Source organism: Leopardus geoffroyi, chromosome C3 (genome assembly GCF_018350155.1).
Source record: "Leopardus geoffroyi isolate Oge1 chromosome C3, O.geoffroyi_Oge1_pat1.0, whole genome shotgun sequence".
Taxonomy (NCBI): domain Eukaryota; kingdom Metazoa; phylum Chordata; class Mammalia; order Carnivora; family Felidae; genus Leopardus; species Leopardus geoffroyi.
The window spans coordinates 133,156,007-133,175,108 of NC_059338.1; the positions used below are offsets into that span (position 1 = coordinate 133,156,007).

The 19,102-nt window shown below is 41.2% G+C and overlaps 1 long non-coding RNA gene across 2 annotated transcripts in view; it reads right to left on the bottom strand.

The window, feature by feature from the left end:
* LOC123586083 overlaps positions 1–19,102 on the bottom strand; it is a 32,069-nt gene that overhangs the window by 7,141 nt on the left and 5,826 nt on the right. For both annotated transcript variants that reach the window (XR_006706592.1, XR_006706593.1), the window contains exons 2-3: positions 15,307–15,470; positions 14,083–14,264 (exon numbers count right to left, since the gene is read on the bottom strand). This is a non-coding gene — a long non-coding RNA (uncharacterized LOC123586083). The remainder of the gene's footprint in view (positions 1–14,082; positions 14,265–15,306; positions 15,471–19,102) is intronic.

The following is a 19,102-nucleotide window of genomic DNA, read 5'->3' on the forward strand; positions in this document are numbered from 1 at the left end:
TCTATAGTCCATTACTACAACCAACATACTTTTTCAAGTTTAGTTTTTAGTATGTAGTCATCAGCATATATATGAATTATATACCAAAAGTTGTTTTTTTAATTAATTAGAGGATTTATAAGACAGGGCATTTTTTATGTAAGTAGTATTCTTGAATAGGGGTTAGGTTCTCAGGGCAGCTCTCCAGTGCTTATTTAACCCACAAGGTTGCCAAACTACAATACTAAAATGAGCTCAGAATCCTGAGAAATGGCCCTTTTAAAATTCTTTCCTAAAGGTAAGACTACAAAATTTTTTTAAGCTTTTTTTGATATCCTCACCTCTTTCTGCTCCTTTTCCCAAGGTCCCCAGCATGTTCATACTATTCTAAACACTTATTCTCATGCTTTAGAGACCTATTGTGTTCCTGAAACCATTTCACATTACAAAATAACTGTGAACTCAACAATAACAAAAATAAACAACTCCATTCAAAAATGGGCAAAGGACTTAAATAGACATTTCTCCAAAGAAGATATACAAATGGCCAATAAGCACAGGAAAATATGCTGAACATCACTAATCACGGCAGAAATGAAAATTAAAACCACAATGATATACCACTTCATCCCTATTAGAATGGCTATTATCAAAAAAAATAATAATATGAGTATTGGGGAGGATGTGGAGAAATTGGAACCCTCGGGCATCACTGGTGGAATGTAAAATGGTGCAGCTGCTATGGAAAACATTGTGGTGGCTCCTCCAAAGTTAAACATAGAATTACCATACAATTCAACAATTCCACTTCTGGTATATACCCAAAAGAATTGAAAGCAAAGACTTGAATAGATATTTACACGCCCAGGTTCATGAAGGCAGTGTTATTCAAAATAGCCAGAGGTGGAGGCAACCCAAGTGTCTATTTAAGGATGAATGGGTAACTAAAATGGTGTATATACAGACAATGGACTATGATTCAGCCTTAAAAGGAAGGAGATAGTGGCGCCTGGGTGGCTCAGTCGGTTGAGTGTCTGACTTCGGCTCAGGTCATGATCTCACAGTCTGTGGGTTCGAGCCCCACGTCGGGCTCTGTGCGGACAGCTCAGAGTCTGGAGCCTGTTTCGGATTCTGTGTCTCCCTCTTTCTCTGACCCTCCCTGTTCATGCTCTCTCTCTCTGTGTCTCAAAAATAAATAAATGTTAAAAAAAAAAATTAAAAAAAAAAAAAGGAAGGAGATTCTGACACATGCGACATAAATATGGGTGAAACTTGAAGACATCATTCTAAGTGATATCAGCCAGTACAAAGGGACAAATACTATATGATTCCACTTATTTGAGATACCTAGTGTAGTCCAATTGATAAGAGACAGAAAATAGAATGAATGGTAGGGGTGCCTGGGTGGTTGAGTCGGTTGAGCCTCTGACTTTGGCTCAGGTCATGATCTCAGTCTGTGAGTTCGAGCCCCGCATCGGGCTCTGTGCTGACAGCTCGGAGCCCGGAGCCTGTTTCAGATTCTGTGTCTCCCTCTCTCTCTCTCTGACCCTCCCCCGTTCGTGCTCTGTCTCAAAAATAAATAAACGTTAAAAAAAAATTTTTTTTTTAAAAGAATGAATGGTAGATGCCAGAGACTGGGAGAGACAGAGAAATGGGGCATAAGTGTTTGGTGGGTAAGGAATTCAATTTGGGAAGATGAAAAAGTTCTGGAAATAGATGATTGTGATCATGATTGTACATAAATCATGAATGTATTTAATGCCACTGAACAGTATACTTAAAAATTGTTAAAAAAAAAAAAAAATGGGGGCGCCTGGGTGGCTCAGTCAGCTAGGGCATCCGACTTCAGCTCAGGTCATGATCTCATGGTTCGTGAGTTCAGGCCCCGCGTCGGGCTCTGTGCTGACAGCTCAAGCCTGGAGCCTGCTTCGGATTCTGTGTCTCCCTCTCTCTCTGCCCCTCCCCCACTCATGCTCTGTATCACTCTGTGTCTCAAAAATGAATAAACATTTTAAAAACTTTTTAAAAATGGTGAAAAATGGCTATAAATATTTTCCCCAACACCACCACCAAAAAAGAAAAAAAAAATCTGTATTCCCATTCCCTAAGTATAGCAGATACCAGCAAAATTTAGACAAGAAGTCTGATTATGTGTGTATGTGAATGTTTAGTTTACCTCTTAATTTGCATGTCCTCCATTCTTTCCAATCTCTTTGAATAAAACAGCAGGTGATCAAACCAGAAAACCCAATAGTTATTTTTGATATGCCCCATCCCTCATATCATATCCAGTTCTTCATCAAGTACATACTGACTGTTCCAGCTCTGGAACTTGTCTCTGCCTCTTACTCCACCAATAGTCCTTAGCCCAGGCCGTCACCCTTTTTTGCTTGGACAACTGCCATAGCCCATAACTCTGGTCTCCCTACTTCTGTTCTTGGAGGGAGTGAGGGGACAGGGATGAGAAGGGCATTCTGAACTGAAGAAATCTGCACAAAGCCATGTAATCATGGTCTTTTTTAAGTACCACGGCACCACTGCAAGTGGACCTATTGGAGGAGGGGTGATAATGGAAGGCCCTTCAACTTCCTGATTTTTCAGAGTCTAAGCAACTGACCTTTAACAAAAACAATGGCATTCATTAAATATCTGCTTTGTGCTGGGTACTGGATCAGGCACTGGGGACACAAAGGAGAACAAAACAGCATCTCTGCTCTCAAAAGAAGCTTATATTCTAGTTGTGGAGATACATAGTTACAATATGCGGTACCATGAAATTTGGTTGGGTTATAGAAAGCTTAGAGGATGGGGCGCCTGGGTGGCTCAGTCGGTTGAACCCACTAGGTTTCAGCTCAGGTCATGAATTTGAGCTCCACGCTCCAAGCTCCTGCTTGGGATTCTCTTTCTCCCTCCCCCTCTCCCTCTCCTCTACCCCTCCCTGCCTCTTTCTCTCTCAAAATAAGTAAACTTTAAAAATTTAAAAATAAAAAAGCTTAGAGGAGCCTGAGCCCAGTCTTCAAAGATGAGTAAGTGGTATCCAGGTAAAGAAGTTAGAAATGTTTACATTTTTTTTTTTAATTTTTTTGAGAGAAGAGAGAGAGTGTGCAGGGCAGAGACAGGGAGACAGAATCTGAAGCAGACCCCAGGCTCCAAGCTGTCAGCACACAGCCCAACGTGGGGCTTGAACCCATGAACCATGAGATCATGACCTGAGCCAAAGTTGGACACTCAACTGACTGAGCCACCCAGGCACCCCTAGAAGTTAGAGATGTTTAGGAGATGAGAAGAATTGTTCCAGTTGGAAGAAATAGTGTATGCACATAAACAAATATGGCAGAGCATCACATGGTTGGAGAACTAAGTATAATGTTTGTGGGTTGAGGTCTTAGAGACAAAAAGAATCAAGGGAACATAGAAACTTCACAGGAACCAATGTATTGTCATCCAGCCATGCTTCGCACAGGCTGGAATATGCATCATTTAGGAATTAGAAAGTTAATCATATGGGAATGCGAGCTGGTGCAGCCACTCTGGAAAACGTATGGAGGTTCCTCAAAAAACTAAAAATAGAACTCCCTACGACCCAGCGATTGCACTACTAGGCATTTATCCAAGGGATACAGGTGTGCTGTTTCGAAGGGACACATGCACCCCCATGTTTATAGCAGCACTACCAACAATAGCCAAAGTATGGGAAGAGCCCAAATGTCCATTGATGGATGAATGGACAAAGAAGATGTGGTTTATATATATATACAATGGAGTATTACTCAGCAATCAAAAAGAATGAAATCTTGCCATTTGCAACTACGTGGATGGAACTGGAGGGTATTATGCTAAGTGACATTAGTCAGAGAAAGACAAAAATCATATGACTTCACTCATATGAGGACTTTAAGAGACAAAACAGATGAACGTAAGGGAAGGGAAGCAAAAATAATATAAAAACATGGAGGGGGACAAAGCAGAAGAGACTCTTAAATATGAAGAACAAACAGAGGGTTACTAGAGGGGATGTTGGGGGGGGTGCTAAATGGGTAAGGGGCACGAAGGAATCTACTGAAATCATTGTTGCACTATATGCTAACTAATTTGGATGTAAATTTAAAAAAATTAAATTAAAAAAAAAATTTTACAGTTAATCATAGTCTAGAGCAGTTGTAGTATTATTTTGTTGTCTTCCCAACAGCAAGAGTTGGTTCCCAACCATTGTGATTTCATTCCTCTTTGTTGGTCATAGCCAATTACTATACCCTCCTTTCAATATACCCTTTCAGTAGTTTTGAATTACTCACAGCTTCTGCTTAAACACATTTTCTGTTTACTCAAGAATTTGCATTCTCCTTGTCATCACTTTTGCCTTTCTCTGTATATCTTCAACTTCTGTTTCACAACAACTGAGTAGACCTGTACATGACTCAGATGCAGATCTCCTCCTAGAAGAGGACCTACTTGGTGTAATTAACCTTCAGTGTCCCTGTTCAAGAGTGCTTTCCTGCCATCCCATCTTTTATATTACTGACCAGCCTTTATGTAACTACTCTAGACCAATCATCTGGGACCAGAAGGGAACCCCATTCAACAGTGGACTGGTTAAGGATTCTGAGATTGGCCTTTTCAGTACAGTGAGAAGAAAAAGAGCAGCAGAAGGGGTCTCAAAGTAGTAGAAGACAGGGTATAAGAAGTATTTAAGAAAAGGAATAGCACTTAGAAACTACTAGATCTTGAAAGAGGGGGATCAAGTAGAAAAGGAGAAGTCTAGTAGAGATCTAGATTTCTGGCTTGGGCAGCTGGGTAGATGTTGACCTGATAACCAGGATGAGAAAATACAGGAAATAGAGAAGGTAGGATGGGTTAAGGAAGGAAAGATGCATTGTACTATAGATGAGTTGAAAGTACCAAGGAACGTACAGAGGGAGATACCTAGGAGGCACTTAGGTCTATGGAACTGGAGCTGAATAGGCAAGATCTATTTTGCTGCACGTGACAGAAACTTATTTTCAACTAGCTTAAGCAAAAGGGGAAGTTGGTTGGCACATGTAACCAACCTAAGAAGGATAAGGGTGGAGCCAGGCTTGTGAACAAGAATAAAGATATGGATCCCATCAATACAACCCCAAACCTCTCACCTCTATTTCCTCTTTTGCGGATCAGACTGGCTTCTTCACAAGGCAGGAGACATGGCTACAGGCCTCTCTGGGCTCATATCCTAACCGCTCCATAACCAGCAAGCAAAACTGATGCTTTCAGGTTCTGTTTGAAAAAATCCTAGGGGAAGGGCTCCGTGACTTACACTGGCTCATTACCCATTCCTTAGGCCAGTCTCAGCTGTACAGGACATAAGGTACTGTAATTTGGCCCAGGTTTGGTCACATGCCTACCCCTGTAGCCAGAGTGGATGAGGTCTGTTCTCAAAGAAGAGTCAAAGGAAGATTCTAGAGCCATATGGATTCCTTACTGAATTGCTTTCCTTTCCTTCCAGTGTATGATAAAACAGTTCCCTGCAGTAGCTCACAGAATGTCCGGACCAACTCTATGCAAACTGAACCTTTCCTGTGTATTTCTGTGAGAGTTTTTGAGTGTTTTTAAGTTATTTGGGAGTATCTTCACGTCCCCGATTGTCACTTCAAGAAAAAAACTGGCTAGTAGCAGGGAAGCTAAAATCCTAGAGAAAACGAGAAAAGATTCAAGTACAGGTGTTTCTTCAACCTGCCAGGACGATACATTAGCACCACCTCCCTTGCAAATCACTCTGTGCTTACCAGAGCGTGGACCGGCGTGAGACACGCTACGAACTTCCAGGCATTGTTGGACCGGGAAAATGCACCATTATCGGTCTTTTTCCCCATTCCGTTGGGCGGGGGGGGGGGGGCGGCAGGGTGCTTGAACGGAGACTTCATTTTGATAGAAGAAAAAGGTTCAATATTTGAAACATTGATTGTGAAAGTCTTACTTCCAACCTCCATGGAGCTGGGCCTTCTGAAACATTTGGAATTAAAATGGAGGAGGGATATGTATAGGTGTATTTACTTGTATATGCAGAAAATATCTCTGGAAAGATACCAAAAATAGCTTGATCAAGGATAGGGTAATCACTAGGACAGAGGTGTTTTACCAGCCAAAAAAAAAAAAAAAAGTCAGTAGTATTAAATAAAGACTCTTATATGCTGTTTATGCTTATTTTACCCATTATTGGATTATATAACATTAAATCCTCAACAATATTACCATATTGTTACTGCATATTACCAATTTTATCCTGAAAGATTGCACATAAATGCTAAAATTCTGAATCCCCAAGAAATCCACATTAAAATCCATTAACATTATAGGCAGTTTTAAAAAACAGTAAGCATTATTCTTTGAGAATGTAATTCTATTTAGTACCATCTGTGGCAGATTTACTACATGTTTATTGCTACTCCTTTCCAAGACCCAATACAAAATAATACATACTAAGTATACAGAGTTATAGATTAAAAAAATAATAGTAAAACGTATAAACCTGAGAAGACAGAATGCAAGAGGGGACCGCATAGATCACAACCAAATTTTGCAAGACTACAGATAGAGCTAGGGCAGGGATAAAACTATATCCTGAAATTGCTGTAGGAAGGAAGAGAGCCAAGTCACCCTAACAACCCTTTCAGAAGATTAGGACTTAACAGGCACCAGGTGCTACAGAAGGTGGGGGCAGTGCTCTGTTCTAAAAGTGGGATTGTTGAAAGCTTATATGTGCAACATACCCGAGTGATACACAGCCAGGCAACAGCTGCCCCAAAAAAGAAACCAAAGTTTATTCTTAGAAGTGGAAGGCCAGAAAAAAAAAATTAAGTGAAAGAACAGTAAACTCCCTTTCCCCTTTCCTTACCTGTCCCCAGAACAGTGGCTTCCAAGGAGATGAATGTTAGATAGAATATTGGGAATTTCATCTCTAGAGAAAGTGAATGGTAGAGACAAAAAAAAGAAAAAAGAACTTTACATAAATTTGTATAGGAGTTCTCCAACAGATTAGCTATATCTCCCTCCAGGGAAGCCCACCCACACATATATACAGTTCCCAATCAATATCTCTTAATATAAACAGAAATCCAAAGTTCATAAGAAATGAAAGAACAAAATAAGCAGGGATAGGGAAAAAAAGTATACAAAAAAATATTTTAATTATTAGTGTTCTTAGATAAGGGAAGGTATTATAATTTGTAAAACAAGAACAGGATGCTGTGAAAAACAGCTCTAGGAAAAAGCCTGATTAAGTAAAGATATAACCAAAATAAATAGAAATTTTGGAAAACAAAACAAAGATGGAAAACAGAAGGGAAAAGATAGAAGATTTGGGGAGAAAACTGGGAGGTACAACATCAAAGTAATTGGGGTTCCAGAAAAAAAGGACTGAAATTGGGCAGAAACTATCAAAGGAGAAGTACAAAAAAATTTCCTAGAACTGAAGGACATGAGTCTTTCAGTTGAAAGGGTCTACTAATGCCCAGCAATACAAAAAAGATAAAACAACCCACACTAAGTCATAACATTATAAGATTTCTGAGCATAACATTATAAAATTTCAGGGGCTAAGGAGGAGATCTTAAAAGATTCTGGGTGGTGGGTATGGTAGTAGGATTGGGGATTTGGGGTCACTTGGAAGGGAGCATGAATCGAAACGGCACTGTTTTTTTTTGTTTTTGTTTTTGTTTTTCAGTGTGTATTAGGACATAATGCCTTCAATAATCTGAGGGAGAAATTATTTGTCCTAGAAGTTTATAACCAACCAAGCTATCAGCCATGTGTGAATGCAAGGACTCAAAAAGTTTATGTCTGCCATGCACCTCTCAGGAACTGCTGGATAATGTACTCCAGAAGAACAAGAAAAAGGCACACAGCTGATATAGTAAATCCAAAATAGAAAAACGTCAAAAGTACGTTCTAAGGCAAAGGTGTGCCTAAACCCTGCTCTAGATTTATTTACCTTATTTATTTATTTATTTATTTATTTATTTATTTATTTCGGGGCAGGAGGAGGTAGGGGCTTCAAAAAGAGATCTCCAGAGGGGAAACTGATTGATTATCTGGTACTCCTGAGCCTTTGGGAGGAAAAATCTGTGGTGGTCCTACAACAGCACTAGCTGAACAACTGAAACAATGATCAGTAAATAGAAAACTATACTGGTGGGGGAAAAAATGAGGCAAGCACTGATTCCAAAAAACATAAGCTACACAAGGAAGGAATAATTATGAAATAGTTTTGGTCTCTGCAATTCTGCCTAGGCAATAATGTAAACACTGACTAAAAATTGTGTTAAGGGGGCACCTGGGTGGCTCAGTCAGTTAAGCATCTGACTCTTGATTTCGGCTCAGGTCATGATCTCTTGGTTCCTGGGATCGAGCCTTGTGTCGGGCTCCATGCTGACAGCATAAGGCCTGCCTGAGATTCTCTCTCTCCCTCTCTCTGCCTTTCTCCTACTCATGCTCACTTGCTCTTTCTCTCTCCCTCTTGCTCCCTCCCTCTCTCTCTCAAAATGAGTAAATAAACTTTTTTTTAATGTGGTATAAGGATAATAGAGGAAAGGAAATAAGAGGTTGTGAGTGCTGAATCATCACCTATGATAAGAAAAAGTCAATAAAGTCTAAAATTGATAAATCAGGAAATAAAAGGGTTAGAATTTCATTAATGCCAGAAAAGGCATCTTAAAAAAAGGAAGAGATTGGGAAAGGGTTTTCCTGTTGGCACTATTTGATTTTTAAATAAACTTTTAAATATTTTAAAAATATTTTAAATAAAAAATTTTTAAAGAAATGTTTAAATAAATGTGATATAAACTAAACATTTTAATGTCAAAATAGTGATAGTATGCAATGGGTAAGTTCCAACTCTTTTAGTCCCGTGGAGCAAGCACTTTTGTCATAGAATTTGCTCTTGCAAAAATCCTCAGGAATTGTAAACAATGAGAGACACGTGCTTATTTACTGTTCTCTTAGCCCAAAGGGTAAGAATCTTCCAAGTTCATAATCCTTAATGGATACAAATCTCAAGCATAAAGATTCCCCTAAGAGGAAATCCTATACCTAGTATTTAGACTGTAGGACCTGGAGAATGAAGGTGAACTGGACGTCCATGGCCTTTAAAGTTTCACTGCAGTATGAAACCATCTAAAGATAACTAGACCTGAGGTTACCCGAAGCCAGCAGAGTGCTATTTATAGCTGTATGGTAGATCCCAACTTTGTATTCCAATCATAACACAGTACAGTACTAAAGACCTAACATAGTTCAAGTTTCTCCCATTGAGATCTAAACTGAATTTAGGATTCAGTAACTAGCCAATGTAAAGAGAAAAAGACTCTGCCTCTATCTCTCAACAAATACTTTCTCTGTGGTTGGTTAAGTTACCCACTACAGAATTTGCAGGCAAGCTAACACTAAAATGACAGATTTCCTCACTTATGTTTACTAGCATTTTTAAGAACTTTGGCCCCATAGAAGCACTCCTCTGAAGAAAATAGTATTTTTCCAAATCAGAGGTTTCCAAATATAAATTAGGCTGCAGCAATCCAGGCTATAATGAACTTATTTTGTGCATGATTATAATACTACTGTGATATCCTTGGTACTTAAGTTTGGAGGAAAGTACTTCTCTAACAAAAGATCAGTTACTTAGTTTTCCCATGTTTGTCCCCATAATTCCATGAGATTTTAATCCATTCAGTATCCATTTCCTCCTTTTAGGGTGAGACTAACATCTACTCTGGAGCCATATAAAGCAACCTATGCTCTTCATATTTTTCCCAAGAGGTAAAGAAAAATTTTTATTAGCAGAAGCTCTCTGGTTTCATACCACAGAAGTCTTCCCAGCATACTTTGTGGAAGTAGATAATCCAGCCTCCTTCTCCTGTTTCAGTTTTCAAAAAAGGTAAAAATGTCTATCAAAAATGGTATATCTCAAAATTTTGTATCTAAACTTGAAACTCCCAGGAATACTCTTAGCCATCTAGTCTCTCAGCACAAAATGTGCTCTTGGACCACTTGGATCGCTATCAACTGGGAAGCTTACTACAAATACACATTTCTGGAACCTCCCAGATTTACCAAATCAGAATTTCTAGAGAGGACCAAGGAATATAATTTCTTCTATCAACCCAGATGATTCTTTTCTGATACCAATAGAATTCTAATTTAGCTGGCACAAAAACCAACACTCAGATCAATGGGACAGAATAGAGAACCCAGAAATGGACCCAGAAAAGTATGGCCAACTAATCTTTGACAAAGCAGGAAAGAATATCCGATGGAATAAAGACAGTCTCTTCACCAAGTGGTGCTGGGAAAACTGGACAGCGACATGCAGAAGAATGAACCTGGACCACTTTCTTACACCATACACAAAAATAAACTCAAAATGGATGAAAGACCTAAATGTAAGACAGGAAGCCATCAAAATCCTCGAGGAGAAAGCAGGCAAAAACCTCTTTGATCTTACCCGCAGCAACTTCTTACTCAACAAGTCTCTGGAGGCAGGGAAACAAAAGCAAAAATGAACTACTGGGACCTCATCAAAATAAAAAGTTTCTACACAGCAAAGGAAACAATCAGCAAAACTAAAAGGCAACCAACAAAATGGGAGAAGATATTTGCAAACGACATATCAGATAAAGGGTTAGTATCCAAAATCTATAAAGAACTTACCAAACTCAACACCCAAAAAACAAATAATCCCATGAAGTAATGGGCAAAAGACATGAATAGACACTTCTCCAAAGAAGACATCCAGATGGCCAACCGACACATGAAAAAATGCTCAGCATCACTCATCATCAGGGAAATACAAATCAACACCACAATGAGATACCACCTCACACCTGTCAGAATGGCTCACATTAACAACTCAGGCAACAACAGATGTTGACGAGGATGCAGAGAAAGAGGATCTCTTTTGCACTGCTGGTGGGAATGCAAACTGGTGCAGCCACTCTGGAAAACGTATGGAGGTTCCTCAAAAAACTAAAAATAGAACTACCCTACGGCCCAGCAATTGTACTACTAGGCATTTATCCAAGGAACACAGGTGTGCTGTTTCAAAGGGACACATGCATCCCCATGTTTATAGCAGCACTATCAACAATAGCCAAAAGATGGAAAGAGCCCAAATGTCCATCGATGGATGAATGGATAAAGAAGATGTGGTATGTATAGACAATGGAGTCTTACTCAGCAATCAAAAAGAATGAAATCTTGCCTTTTGCAACTACGTGGATGGAACTAGAGGATATTATGCTAAGCGAAATTAGTCAGAGAAAGACAAATATCATAAGGCTTCACTCACATGAGGACTTTAAGATACAAAACAGATGAACATAAGGGAAGGGAAGCAAAAATAATATAAAAACAGGGAGGGGGACAAAACATAAGAGACTCTTAAATATGGAGAACAAACAGAGGGTTACTGGAAGGGTTTTGGGAGGGGGGATGGGCTAAATGGGTAAGGGGCCCTAAGGAATCTACTCCTGAAATCATTGTTACACTATATGCTAACTAATTTGGATGTAAATTAAAAAAAAAAAGAATTCTAATTTAGTATTGGGTTGTTGGCTTTTATTTATCAAAGGTTGCTGTGAGATACACACAAATAAAATCTCTATCTTTTTTTTAATGCTACCTATCAAGGACATTGTCTATTTTATTATTCAGTGTTCTTTGGTTTCCATGGAACAAAATCCCTTTCAGATTTCAGAGCTGGATAAAAGGTCTTCTTTTCTATGAACTGCTGTGCTTTCTTTATTAGACTAGTGTTCATCAAATTTGGCTAATTATCAAAATTGCCTGGGGAAATTTTTAAAAATACATGCATCCCAGACCCCATGTAAAACCCATTCATGAGATACTCCAGGTAAGAGAGAATCCATGTAAGACTAAACATTAACCATGTTTCAAAACTATACATGAGATGATGTCTAGATAATTCACTATGTTCACTTTTTGCCTTGGCTTCCTGGAAACTAGTCTTAAAGCAATTTTTCTTAAAATTCAGTTCTTTAATATAATTATTCTCCTTTTCTTTCCCTCATTTTATTACTTGTCTGGTTCAGTATTTTTTAATGAGTTTCAACTTCAGAGGAAATAACTTGTAATAATACTATCCTTTGGACCAGCACATTCCTTGCAAGGGCATTTTAGCCTAAAATAAATCACTGATTGGGATTATAGAGTAAAAGAATCTGGTGGGCTTAAAAGTTTCATCATTCAGATTTTATGGAAGCTTCATAGGAAATTACTGTTTGAAAGGCACTCTGAAAATCATTGTTATTAAAATGCCATATACATAATTAAGTTTCTGATCCCTTTTCAATCTCTTTGCTAAGGGTGCTCCCCAGACTAAATACATTGTTTCTTTCTTTTTATTCACCACCTCAAAGATCGAATCCATTTCAGTGGTGTCAACCATTACCATCACGCTGAACAATTTCCAGATGTATGCTTGAACTTGACTCATTCACTAAAGCCCCAGGCCTAAATCCTTTGCTAACTGCAGAAACTCTTCATTTGGCTGTCTCCCAAAGACCACACATCAATGTGCAATTTTACATTCCTGATTACTGCCCTCTTCCAATTCGCCCTGTAGGTAAATAGCATCACCATTTTTTCCACATCCCCAGCTGAATTAGTCCTTGGTTACTCATTTCTTTTAATCCCCCTCCACTTAGCAGGGCAATATTTATGCCCTAATTTGAGGATGTGGATGCAATCTGAAGACCAAAGAAAATGCCAGTGATTATGAGTGATCTCAGAAGGAGTGATAAATTGCCTAGGAAATAAAACTGCCCTGTTTCACAGGGACAAAACTTAACATTTGTCTTAGACAGTCTCAGGGATAGACCCCTTTCTGTTTTCCCCAGTCTGGTACTCCTGCCCCAAATTAAAGTAAACTGCTGATTTCTCTGTATTCATTCAATTCCTGTTCTCATTCATCGTGGTGCTGGCGGTGGTGGTTAACGGTAATGGTTTAGCAACAGTATTTGTCCAACCAATTTCTCATCTGAAGAAAAGGAATGGTAACAGTACCTAACTCAATAAGTTGTTATGAGTATTAAATATCAGTAGTGTTCAGCATAATGCTTGGTACCCAATAAATATCAGTTGCTATTATTTTTGTTGTTGCTATTATTGACAGAATATAGTCACATAGTCCTTATGATTATTTCACTTTGATTTATACCAATTAAACTCCACAAAACACCAAATTTGCTCTCTGCTAAAATCTTACATAAGATTATGAGATTTTATAAGATAGAATTCACATTCTTCATCTTGGGAGTTAAAATGTAATAGTTCTAAAACCTTAAACAAGTCATTTTGCTGAGCCTCTGTTTCCTCATTTGAAATAGGAATAACATTACATTCTAGGTTGACATGAGGTAAAAATTAATATTATGAACAGCACTTGGGAGGCTGCAAGAAACTATATACATTTTAGTTGTTTTCATTGGTGCTGTAAGCTTTGTCTTAGAGGCACTGAGCCCTATACCATTTTTGATGGCTCCAAGATATCAACTCAGTTCAATCAGTCACAAATTCCCTGAGGCACAAGACCTAATGTTAAAAGCAGTTTAAGAAAGCATTTTGCACAGAAAGATGGGTTCATTATTTCATCCTCCTCAGATGAAAGTGATCTACTGGATGGCCTCCCAGGCAGATGTAATTGCCCAATTATTTTATGAAGCATCTCCCAAATGTGACAACCTCCCCAGGAACTGCTTACCTACTACCATTTTCCTGTCTGTTCCTGAGAACTAGGACCCTCTTGAAAGCACAACAAATTCAAACTGAGACCCCCTTGTCTATCTGTGTCTGCTGAGATTGTTTCCGAAATCCTTACTACACACGTCTCCACGGTCCTCGACCGTTGCCTCAAATACGAGTCACCCCACCCTCTGTTACACTCATTCACTCATGCTCATGCTGCTGTTGGATTTTTCTCCCCTGATCCAACCACTTCCTGCTGTTCCTCCACCTCCAGAACCTTTACACCATGTTCTCTGAAGCACCTGTGGTGGTTCATGTTATTTGCCCAACACCCCTTCTTCCACACCCTCCAGTAACAAACTCACTTACCCTAACCACAGGGAAAAGTGGGTGACCACAATGGGCCATAAAAATGGACCCAGGAATGATCATGCTACCAAGCCAGACTAGTCTGGGTCTTTCCTTGGGATTATTCTGATAGATCTTCCAAGAAACCATGTTCTATGCCATATAAATAAAGTCCATTTATAACAGGGAAAAATGAAGCCAAGCTGAAACAGAAGACAGAAAAAAAGGAGATATGTTGAGAGTCCCGATAAGGTCAAATGCCTGGTTCTAGATTCTAAGACCCACAACGGCACTCTAGCTCCCTAAGCTTTTTTTGTTTTCTTTTTTCTTTTTCAATCTGTTAACTTTCAGCCCACTATGTCCTCTTTTCAGTCACTTGCAACTAGAAGAGCTATGACTAATACAATCCATTCCATTATAAATAAAATCCCCTACATCCTCGACTGTTCCACCAAACATTCTCTTCGCCACTTGCTTTGGCTATATCACAGCCCTCCCCTCAACCCACCAATCTCCTTCAGCCCTCTTGAGTGGGACTGACAATCTCCTTCCTCTCCAAACCGCTACAGTGCCACCCTGGGAAAAACAAAAACAGAAACAAAAAACCCTGCTCCTTCAGCCATCTTTCTTTCCACTCTTACTGCCATTTGTCCCCCTCCCCCCATTCGTTCATTCCGAACAAGAATCTCGCTCCCAGTCTTCCTTACACTGCCTCTCCTGATCTCACCACCCAAGTGGGGGAACCTCTACTCACAGATCTACGACTGCCTTGTCCCTACTGACCTTTCCTCCTTCCTTTCGGGGTGAAAACTGGCATCCCCTCCTTTGTAAAGTTACTCCTCTATCTATGCTCTGTCTACCACAGAGACCTCAGTCCGTTGATGCCACCTCTTCCCATTTCCCCAGTGTCTTCAACTCTCCCTCTCATCCCTCCTCCTAGTCATCCGCACAGGCACAACTGTCAGTCACATCATTTGAAAGCCTGCGCAAGGGGCGCCTGGGTGGCGCAGTCGGTTAAGCGTCCGACTTCAGCCAGGTCACGATCTCGCGGTCCGTGAGTTCGAGCCCCGCGTCAGGCTCTGGGCTGACGGCTCAGAGCCTGGAGCCTGTTTCCGATTCTGTGTCTCCCTCTCTCTCTGCCCCTCCCCGTTCATGCTCTGCCTCTCTCTGTCCCAAAAATAAATAAACGTTGAAAAAAAAAATTAAAAAAAAAAAAAAAAAAAAGAAAGCCTGCGCAAAATCTACCTTGGCTCCCTTATTCCTCCGTAGTTGCAGACCCTGCTTTCTCTTCCTCTTCAAAGTGAAACTTCTTGGAAGTATTTATTCTCTCGTTTCCATGTCTTCCCTAGGCATTCACCGCTCTCTGAAACTGATCTCTCTTCTACCAGAGAAGCTTTGACTCGGGGGCCCTTGATGTGTTAAATAAAGTAAGATGAAACAAAGTTAAATCAGTTAAATAGGTCAAAGGGGAGAAAGCCCACCTTGGGCCCCTTAAGCCTCTAGAGTCATAATCCCATGTCCTGGGCCGACTCGTGTCCTAGCCCTGGAGGAACACAGGAGTGGTCTAGGTGGGTCACAGACTCTAACCGTTACCAGCCGGCTCTCCCTCAATGGTCAGACCCACCTCCGGGCGTGCTGTGTCACCTCCCACCAATCTGCCCTACTAGTAACGGTGCAGCCTTAGAAATTTGGTTTACAGTTGCCATAGCAGTAAAATTTATACTCAAGGAAATTATATAATTTCCAACTATGAATGGAACGAATTTGCTTCCTCATAGAAATACAATTTATTCCTTACAATATGAGTGCAATTATATGTTTTAACAACTTACCACATATGATGTAACAATGGCATGTAAACAGATCAATGACCTGCTTTTATTTATTTATTTATTTATTTTATTTAAAAAAAAAAATTTTTTTTAACGTTTATTTATTTTTGAGACAGAAAGAGACAGAGCATGAACGGGGGAGGGTCAGAGAGAGAGGGAGACACAAAATCTGAAACAGGCTCCAGGCCCTGAGCAGTCAGCACAGAGACCGACACGGGGGCTCGAACTCACAGACAGTGAGATCGTGACCTGGGCCGAAGTCGGACGCTTAACCGACTGAGCCACCCAGGCGCCCCATGACCTGCTTTAAAAAAAAAAAAAAAAAGTGAGGCACCTGCGTGGCTCAGTCAGTTACGCATATGACTTGATTTTGGCTCAGGTCATGATCCCGAGGTTTGTGAGATCGAGTCCCGCATTGGACTCTGTGTTTGGGATTCTCTCCTTCTCTCTCGGCCCGTCTCTCTCAAAACAAATAAATAAACTTTTAAAAAATGTGCTGTGTTTCTATGAGGGCAGGAACTATAGTCGGGAATGGATTAGGTTGACAGTCACTGTTCTCTGGAAGTTCAACATCTTCCTGGTAAGTGAAGGTCCTGGAGGAGTACTTACATGAAACAAGAACAGGCTTGGCAAACAGATTACTAGCCCTGTGACTTTGGGCAAATTACTTAGCCTCTCTGAGCCTCAGTTTCCCCATTTTTAAATTAAAATAATAACACCTAGGGCACCTGGGTGGCTCGGTCGGTTAAGCATCCCACTTCAGCTCAGGTCATGATCTCATGGTTCGTAGGTTCGAGCCCCGCACCCGGCCATCTGCTGTCAGTGAAGAGCCCACTTCCGATCTTCTGTCCTCCTCTCTTTCTGCCCCTCCCCCACTCATGCTCACTCACGCTCTCTCTCTCAAAAATAAACATTAAAATTTTTTTAAATAAAATAAAATAATAACACCTATTTCATAGGGTTTTTGTGAAGACTAAATGACATAACCCATGTGAAAGCAAAATGCCTGGAACACAGTAGGCATGCAACAAATAGTTCCTCTCCTCTCATCCTTCTGTCATATAGGAGGGGCCGAAATGCAACAGTCGCATTTTCCTTCTCACTCAATCAGGCACTTTCTTGCGTGTGACTCTCACGTCATCTCAGAAGCGTTTTTTCATCCCTGGGTAGGTCTCATACGGCCAACTAGAGATAACCTCTTCGAGGGCAAAGATCGTCTTTCTGTTTCTTTCCTACTTCTCAGAACTACAGCAACCCTATGCCAAACATTTTCCTGGGTAGACCCAAATCCACATAATCTGCCTTTAGTCCTTTTCTGCATCACTGAAAATATCCTGAGAATCCCAACAATTGAGGGCCCAAGGTACGTTTGCCAAAAAATCACTCACCCAAAATGTGGTGACTGTACACACTTTGGTCAGCACTATGCTGGACACGCGATGGCCCCCACAGCGGGATACACCTGAGCAACCAACCTGCTTAAAAGAATCCTCCAGAGCCCCAAGGGCCTTAGTAAGACCACCTTCCCCGCTACCATAACCCACGCTTAGAGGACTTAGTGGCAGTCACCCCTCCTTATAATCTCCTTAATCCTAAAAGGGAAGTTAAAATTAGAGTAGATTCCCCACTTTCCCCTAAAAGACCACCAGGATAATTCTATCATGCATAAGAACACTTCCCGCCTTGGTACTCTCCAGAAGCAAACCTCCAGCGTCACCCATCGTCACCATTGTCTCTTCCCCACATGACTCTGTTCATCCCCTTAGTGACTTAAACTAAAAGCCAACCCTCCCCCCACCAGCCCCTTAACCCTTCTACTTTATCCCCTAGGACTCCAGCTGTGTTACTTCCACACTTTCCACCACTTTCTTCACCATCTTACGCAGAAACCTGGCTACAGCTCTAACTGAAAACTGAACACTGAAAACTGAAACCTGTTTTCCTTTGTGCCTTGTCGAAAGGTGGCTATTTTTTCCCTCCCGCACCTCACATACCATAGAGCTCAGGGGAGGAGTGGGTGTTTTGCATGATCCTTATGGCTGATGACAGTTTTTCTCCCTTGCTCAAAAGCCCCAACTCTTCTGGAAACCCATGCCCTCCAACTGTACCACCCACTATCCCCCCGTGGCAATCATCTGCTAAGCTCTCTGACTCCTCCTCGTTCATGTCAGCCGTTGGCAGCTGGCTCCTTCCCTGGCTCCCTTCTGATTCCACTCCTTCAGTCATTCTTGGTGACCGAACACCCATGCAAAGTGTGTGTCAAGCCCCCTAGCCTCCTGGTGCCTTGACTCCTCACTCCCAATGCACTCCACCTACCTCCACCTCCGCACCCTCTCCCTTCATCACGCCCTTACCGCCTCACGGCTGGCGAGTGCACAACACCTGAACTCACTCCCAGCATCCCACTCCCTGACTACTTCCTTTTGGGCCAACTAGTCCCACCTCAACTGTCTTCAACCCCATGGGTGCCTCCCATTCAGAGGTCTTAGCACTATTGGTCTGTCCTCTGCATCTGTCAGAAGACTGGCAAGGGACAGATGGCATGTTCAGAAGGGTTAAACTGCTGAGAGTGTAATGAAGGGCCTGTTCACAGAGGAGCGGGCAGGTAGAGGGAAGTAACAAGAGACAGGGAAGTTCCTGGGGATAAGGAATGTGGGAAGCCATTACCACAAACAGCCTGAAGAGGCCAAGGAGAGAACAAGCTAGCTCACTGAGCCCAGGGAGAGCTGGAACAGTGAGAGAAAGGCTACCTGACTGGGCTATGGCCACAGGAAACCACAGCCACTGCCAGAAACAGTAAGGCAAGGAGGAATCAGGGACCATAAATCCCCAGAGCTCTCCTCTGATTTTTGGCCAGTGCCTTCCCTCAGCCGAAGTCAACTAGGAGTCAGAGAGATGCAAGGGAGCCTCAGGGATGCAGTCTATAGAGGTATGTCTTTCACAGCAGAAGAGTGGATTGTAGGCTGGAGGGTGCTAGAGGGTCAGAGCACAACTACCAATCACACCTTCACTTCATGAGCCCTGCCCTCATCTACACGCATCCTCAACATCCTTGCCCCACTGTCATACTGGCCTTGCAAGACCCAGTCTTCTCCACACCTATATCCAAGCAGGGGGTGTGGCTGGAGACAGTTGTGTGACTCTGCTTACAAGTGTCACTTTGAATTTATGTCTACAAGTCTCAAGAAGTTTCTGCGGTCTGGTTATGT